Here is a 7723-nt window from a genome sequence, read left to right as displayed (position 1 = left end):
TTACCATAATTTTGGTTTTGATTTTGGCTACTGTAACCTTGATTGTTATAGTTACCTCGAGAACCTTGGTTCCCTTGGTTCCTATAACCACCACCTTGGTTATAGTTATCAAAATTGCCATGATTGTTGTAATTCCTATTCCATTGACCTCTTTGATTCTCAAACCTAGAATCATGATTATTTGACACATAGTTCACATGCTCCTTCACATTTCCATCTTGATCATCACAAACATCCATAGATGCATGAGGGCAACTAGAAACATCGTGATCATACGACCCACAATCATCACAAAACAAGCATCCACTAGGCATGTTATTAGAAGAAGGAGGGGGTTGAGAATTAGAAGACATACCTCTCCCCTTAGATTGGGAGGGAAGACTTGAAACTTGGTAGGTAGCACTTTCCAACATTACCTTGATAGCGGACATCTCCTTCCCCAAGTTTGTCATTTGTGAGGATAGATTGTTAATTGCATTTAGATGATCAACCGAGTACATCGAAGAGTTACTCTTGCTAGTTGACTCTCTTTCTTCATCTTGCCAATCTCTATAATACCTCACTAGGTCTTCAATTATGTCCACCACTTCCTCTTCCGTTTTGTTCATGATAGGACCTCCAGCTCCTCCATCTAAACATGATTTTCCTTGAGGGCTAAGGCCTCCATAGAAGATTTGAATGATTTGATAGGTTGGAATTCTGTGATGAGGACATTCTTTTTGATACTCTTTGTATCTCTCCCATGCTTCACAGAGGCTCTCACTTGTCTTTTGCTTGAAACCTTGAATCAAAGCTTTAGCCTCCGCCGTTTTCTTTCGAGGATAGAAACGGGATAGAAATTCCTTGGTAAGCTCATCCCATATCCTTAGAGAATTCGGCTTAACCTCCTTGTCTACCCATTCCAAAGCACGCCCTATGAGAGAAAAGGGAAAGTGCTTGAGGCGGATGAATTCATGGGAAATTCCGTTCACCTTGATAGTATTGCAATATTTTTCGAACTCCTTGAGATGGTTTAGTTGGCTTTCATGCTTGGCCCCACTAAATTGTCGCCTTTCTATCAAAGTGATCATTGCCGGTCTTATTTCAAAATCATTTGTCGGTGTTGTAGGTGGAGCAATCCCACTCTCAAATCTATATGCACCGGGAATCCCCAATTCTTTTAGTGCCACTCTCAGATTTTCTCCCATTCTTGCTTGTTCTTCTTGTTGTGGTTCTTCTTCACTTGAAATGCTAGGGCTCAAAGATCGTCTACCACCCCTCAACCTTGCAATAGTTCTCTCAATTTCTGGATCAAATGGCACTAGTGAATGACCACGTGCCCTATGCATAAAATTTCAAAAGAAATGGTTAGTAGCACGGCTACAAATGTAGCCTAAAAGAAAATATTTTTGTATTTTCAATTAAAGGTGAAATAGACTCAACAACTATAACAAAGCACCAATATCACTCCCCGACAACGGCGCCAATTTTGACAAGAGGAAAATGTAGGTCGTTATCTACCTCTCTCTAGAGCCAAACTTAATTTGTAAACACTCGACCAACCCTAATACAAGTATATGGTAAGTCAAGGGTTGAACCCAAAGGAATGAGTAGGAACGATGCTATATCCTATGTCAAGCTAAATCGAAGAATATAAATGGTAGTGGTTGGTAACTAAAATGTCCAAAAGCTAAACAAATCGAAGAATTCAATATGCTAAACACTAGGGATATTGGTTCCACATGCAAGCTCGATGATTATGCTAATTTATAGATCACTCAATTGATTCAACATCACAAGGGACAAACAATAGTTGCAATAAAAGGAATCCAAAAGCTATCTCCTATAAGCCAAGCTAGGGTTCACTATGAATGGCTAATAAGGAAAATCACAATCAAATTCAATCAATTAAAATAATCCTCAAATCAAGGGTTCATGTCATTGAAATTTACAATGCAATCTTGATTAATCTTATAGGTTGATCACTCCTAGTTTAATTAATCACATGCACTACTACATCAACCAATTTAATTGCAACATTCAAATCAATTTAGCATCATCAACTAGCAAAAATAGTCAATCAAGCATGCTTCCCCTTCTCCCTATCAACTAATCTACTCACTAAACATGGTGAAATTAAGAAACAAAACAAATTCAATCAATTTCATATTCATTTAAAGCTTAAACAAAAGAAAATCAATCAATCAATAAATTCTAGAGCAAGGAATGTAATCCCAATCAAAATTCAAGAAACTAGAAAGAATTGCATTAAAAGTAAATCAAAGGAAAGAAATCTTACAAACTTCCATTAAATAGAAGGAATTTCAAGATCAAATAGAAATCTAAGATCAAATTCAAGTACAAACAAGTAAAGCTTAAGCTTCTCTCTCTACTTTCTCTCTCTACTACTTTTGGAAAAATTCTCTCTCTAGTATAAAGTTAAGTCGTCATAAAAAAGAAAGTCATAAGCCATAAATAGGAAAATCGAGCGAAGGGAGCCGCACAGGCCGTGCGCATGCACAGACCAGCCGCGCGTGCGCACAGCTGGGTCTACGCGCACGCACCCCAGTACCACGCGCGCACATCCCTGTGTGGTGCACGAGGCCATGGCTCCTTCTCTTGCTTGATCAAACTCCGCGCTCCCGAGCATCCCCATCATCAGTTCACTCGAGATGATGCCCGGGAACAAGGCATTCCCAAAATGAGCAAATCGACTTGATTATTCACCTACAAAACACAAATAAAACAAAGAGAGAAAGCATAACAAAGTAAAACTAAAACTAAAACTATGAATTATTAACTAAAAATATGAAAAACTCGTAAAAACTAATCGAGAACCAAAGTGAATGATAAAAATGGAAAATCAAACAAAACTAAGAGAATTATATGAAAATGATGAAAGAAAATAGAGAAAATGAACCTAAATCTTATTCTTTTGAGCGCCATAAACGACGCTCATCAGGAATGTGGAGTTTCTTCTATGTCTTTGAGGTAGACATCTTCATCATTACTTTCCCAAACTCCATTGATGCTTTCACGCTTTTCTGGCCGAATTTGCACTAACTTTTTACTGTCAATCAATTCTTGGAGTAGGTCCTTGAATTTAAAAATAGTGTTCTATAGTATGTCCTCCTGATTAATGGTATGGAAAGTAGAATATATCTGTCCTTTTTAGCAATTCAAATGGACTCAGCTTGAGAGGTTTGATCTTCCCATTCTAGAAGAGCATTTTGAACATGTTTGCATAAGAAGTCCCAATAGGTGTGTATGCCTTATTATTCTTTTGGGGTGGTTCGACTACATTGAAAGATGGTTTTCTTATTCTTTTGGGGTAGTTTGACTACATTGAAAGAAAATGATTTTCTTTTAGTAGTCTTTGTGGGCATCATTTCTTCAATGACACGCTTGTTTTGAACCATTTTTGCATGGTCGAGGGCCTCTCGACATATGTCAATTACCTCCCTCATTGTGTTTTTGAGGAGCCATGCCTCCTCTTTAGTAGCAGGTTGTTCTCCTATGGGGCAATAACTCATGGCATCGAAAAAGGTTTCCTCCTCTTCTTCGAGTGCATGAGTTTCTCCAATTAGTTTAATGACGGATGATGAATCGACATGGTTTTCCTCATCAGAAATTGCCAAGGAATCTAAAAGTGGAGCGTTATTAATACTTGGCTTCTTGCTTGTAGGAGACAATGAAAGTTTTTTACTTTTAATTAAGTCTTGGATAGCTTCCTTTAACTTCTAGTAATTCTCAATGAGATGGCTCCTTCCTTTGTGATATTTGCAATGTGCATTGGGTTCCAGCTAGCCGTCCTCCTTTCGACCGGTGGATCTCCAAAAGATCCAATAGGAGTTATAAGACCTTTAGCATGAAGTCGATCAAATGTCGTGTCATAACTCATGCCAATAGGTGTGAAGTTTCTCCTAAATGACTTCTTTTGCCCTTGATTGTTCATGGAAAGGACCTCATTCAAGTTAAAGGTGCTAACATTGTTTAGTGGGTAGTTTTGGAAGTAAAAGGATTGTCGTTCTTCTTTCCTTTCCAGCCACTGTTAGAGTTGCTAGCACCTTTTTTTTTTGGCAAGGTCGTCTTCAATGCTTTGGTATTTGAGATGTTTTGAGTACTTTTCATGGAGATTCTTGATGAACAACCTCACAAATTCCTTTTTAGTAGGAAACTCGACCATTTTAGAGGAAGTTTCCCTCCATTTATTGAAGAAGGAAGTAAATCCTTCGTTTTCCTTTTACTTCAACATCTCAAGTTCTCTATGGTCGGTTTCAACTTGAATGTCGTACTTGTATCTATCAATGAAAGTGTTTGTTATAGAGTCCCGAGAAGAGATCTTCTCTTTGTCTAAGGAAAAGAACCATTGTTGACAAATAGTTTCTAGAGATAGCAAAAACAGCGAATGGAAAACTTTCTTATCAATTCCCTTGATGTTCATTATAGTTTTGAAAGCTCTTAAATGAAAATAGGGATTTTTAGTTGGCTTGAATCTAGGGATGTCATTGGCATTGAACTTCTGCGGAGGGAGTTCCTTGTCCACCGAGACCCCTTGTGAGCTAATTCCCTGAAAATTGTAGTCGTTGGAAATTTTTCTCAATCTTTTTTCCATACGCTCGGGGGGACACTAGTCTTATGAAGGGTCTCGGTGGCCACTTTTGTTGTTGTTGGATGACCTTGATTTTTCATGCATTGATGGTTTATGATTACTTTTCTTGGTCTATACTTGATGTTATTGAGTGTTATTTTCCATGATCATATCATGTTTTTCTTGTTGAGAATCTTTTGATGATTGATTTTGATGATGAATGCTCTTTTATGATGAGTTGGTGATTTTTGCTCCCTTGAATCTAAATCCCTAAATCCAATACCCTTGAATCCAAATCCCTTTGATCCAAATGATTGTAGTTTAGGTGTATAGTTGATTTTGCTCTTTCAAGTGTATAGTTGATTTTGATATTTTGATTGGTTTGTTTTGATTTGATTTTGTAGATTAGTTTGATTTTATTTCTTTTTTTTTCTATTTTTGATTTTGCTTTCTTATTATTTTGTTTTGAAGTTACTAACCGTTTTCTTTGTATATAGTTCCATTTTCTTTTTTTCATTCTCACTCGACTTTAACAATTCTTGTTATGCTTGATTGGAGCTTCATGGAGGTGGTATTTTCGTTACCCCGCTTTTCTTAGCTTAGCTTAGATTCCCGGTGAGATCTTTCTTATTTCCCACTTTTCTTTCTTTTCCTTCATTGTTTGCATAGAATAGGATTAGTTTAGGAAGAGTTGAACGGTTTGAGGATGTTTGCTTTGTAACACCAATGGTGTTTGGGGTCATTGGCGATGTTGTCAAATGACCACCTCTTTGACGATTGGGATTTATATGACATGCATGCATCTTTGCACGTTTCTTTATCTTTTACTTTCTTTCCCTTTTCTACTTTTTTTTTTCATTTCATTCTTTTCAAAAATGCAAATATCAAAAAATATGATTTTAAGCCTTTTTTTCGTTTTCTTTTCTTGTTATGCTTTTGTTATGGACATAATATCATCCGAACTTTTGCTTTTGAATGAATGGTTTCCTATGTGATATCGGTATGCACAGTTTGAGATTATCTTTGGTTGACTCTAGAATAGAGTATGCTAAAGTAGTTTCTTTAGAACTTTTGGGACCTTGAAGCCGGATTCTAATTGTATGTGGAAAGTTGGAGTTGCTCCCTTTTGGTGAATTTGAAACTAATAGTGAGTTATTGCTACAACCATGTGAGGTTTCATTCTTTTCAAGCCTTCTACATATTTTGCATGAGCGGCACATGGATCCTTGACTATTGTATGCTTTATCTAAAACTTGACTCTTGTCTCCCGAGAACGCAACCGAGCCATTTAGGAAGGACAAAGGCATCTTTTAGGGGTGGTAATTTTTCTTTTCTAGGATAGTTTTCTATTTCTTTATTTTGGGTTTTCATTTGTCTACTTGTTAACCATTTAAGACATAAACCTTCATTTCTAGCCATATCTTTAGATTTTTAGCCCTTTGTTTTATTGTTGTTTCCATTATTGGTATTCGTGAAGCAATTGATCATTATTGTAGGAGATTATGGTAGATTAGTTGAATATTGGTTCTTATAATGAATGCAAGTTTGTATTGTAAATATCTTGTGAATAAAAGGCAAAGGCCAAGTTGAAAAATCTTTCCATAGTTAAAAGACGCGAGGACTATGAAATAATGTGAAAACTTGAAAAAATGAAAAAAATAAGAAAAATCAAAGCAAATTCAAAAAGCATTGGCAAAATTGAAAAAAATGAAAAGTGAAAAATTCAAAAAACATTTTGATGTGAGTGTTTTCTCCTTAAGCATTGAGGACAATGCTTCATTTTAGCTTGAGGGGAAGTGTTCTTACACTTTTTTGTATATATGTTTGTGATTTTGGCTTTGAATAAGCTTGGGGGTGTTGGTGTTTTTGTTTGGTGATTACTTGATTATGATGTTTAGGATTGATTACCCTTTGCTTCACAATTTAGGTATACCACCAAATTTCAAATTTTAGCCTACCTTCACCTTTTTCGCTCTTACATTACAACCCTTCTCAAGACCTTTTGACCTTTGTGGTTGCGTCACAAGTCGGTGGAGGGAGATGTGAGTCAAGCCTATAGAGCGGTGTGCTTTAGTTGAGATGTCGAGTAGCCTAAATCTTTTTCTTTTTCCGGTTCCTTTGAGGAATCATTGAGATGCTTACTAGAGGTGGATTTGAAGCTAATTGGGAGAATGTGGTAAAAATGTGTGAGATGAAGGTGAATTGTGTTTCATTAGTTCTCTATGCTTAGCATATCCTATGTTTCAATAACCATAGACATCTTGGAATGTGCATACCTTTATTGTATAGAAAGTTGTTTATTCACTTGCATTTGATCATTTGTAAAAGTCCTTTTCAAAAGCTTCTTGTTTGAATTTTTTATTTTACTTTCTTTTATTTATTTGTCTCATTTTTACCCTCAAGAGTTATGGGTCAAACTCTTAGGATACCCTTACAAGACCTCATTCGTCCTCATTTGCGACTTTGCGGTTTAAAGGGCTTGTTGTACCTAAAAACAACCATGATTCCTACGAAAGTGAGTCTTAGTGTATATTCTTATCTCTTCCTTTCCTTTTTATTATTTGAATAAGTCTTTCATCCTATTACTTCTTGCTTTTGTTTTGCTCGAGAACGAGCAAAAGTCTAGCTTGTGGGAGTTTGATGAATGTCATTTATGACACTCATTTAGCTTCTTTTAGGATGATTTTTATTGCTTTTGAATCTCTTTTATCTCTTTTTCTTTAGTTTTACTTGTAATTTCTCTAGTTTGCATTTTCCTTAGTTGTTTCCTTATTTTATTGCATTTCTTAGTTTATTTTGCCTTTTCTCCTTTACTTGTTTGCTTTTCTTTGAATTTAGGAGAATGGTGATGCATCCCGGTTCTTCCTCTTGAAGCTCAAAAGTGAAGGAGTGCATAAGCCAAGTCTTCAAGGCCGCGCTCTCATGTCGCATGGACATCAAAGTACGTGTTGAACCCACCGTGAAAGCCTCTAATGACTGCCTCCCCAACATGTATCATGTGGAACGCACGGGAGCATCATCGAGCGCACGAAAGCAATCTCCCCTACACCCAGGAGCGGCCGCGCACAAGGGAGGAGCGGCCGCGCAGCTTCCTCCCCCCTGTTCCGTACCCATTTGAGGTTCTTTTTTGATGTCTAACTTACTTCTCCTTAG

The 7723-nt window shown here is 36.8% G+C and overlaps 1 non-coding gene across 1 annotated transcript; it reads left to right on the top strand.

The window, feature by feature from the left end:
- The first annotated feature begins 696 nt into the window (after window positions 1-696).
- On the top strand, window positions 697-802 carry LOC145569816 (small nucleolar RNA R71). Its single transcript, XR_014096345.1, has one exon. It is a non-coding gene; the product is annotated as a small nucleolar RNA R71 (small nucleolar RNA).
- The last annotated feature ends 6921 nt before the right edge of the window (window positions 803-7723 follow it).

Source organism: Chenopodium album, chromosome 11 (assembly GCF_948465745.1).
Source record: "Chenopodium album chromosome 11, dcCheAlbu1.1, whole genome shotgun sequence".
Taxonomy (NCBI): Eukaryota; Viridiplantae; Streptophyta; class Magnoliopsida; order Caryophyllales; family Amaranthaceae; genus Chenopodium; species Chenopodium album.
The sequence above is the reverse complement of the archived record's forward strand: the minus strand, read 5'-3'. Positions and strand labels throughout refer to the sequence as shown.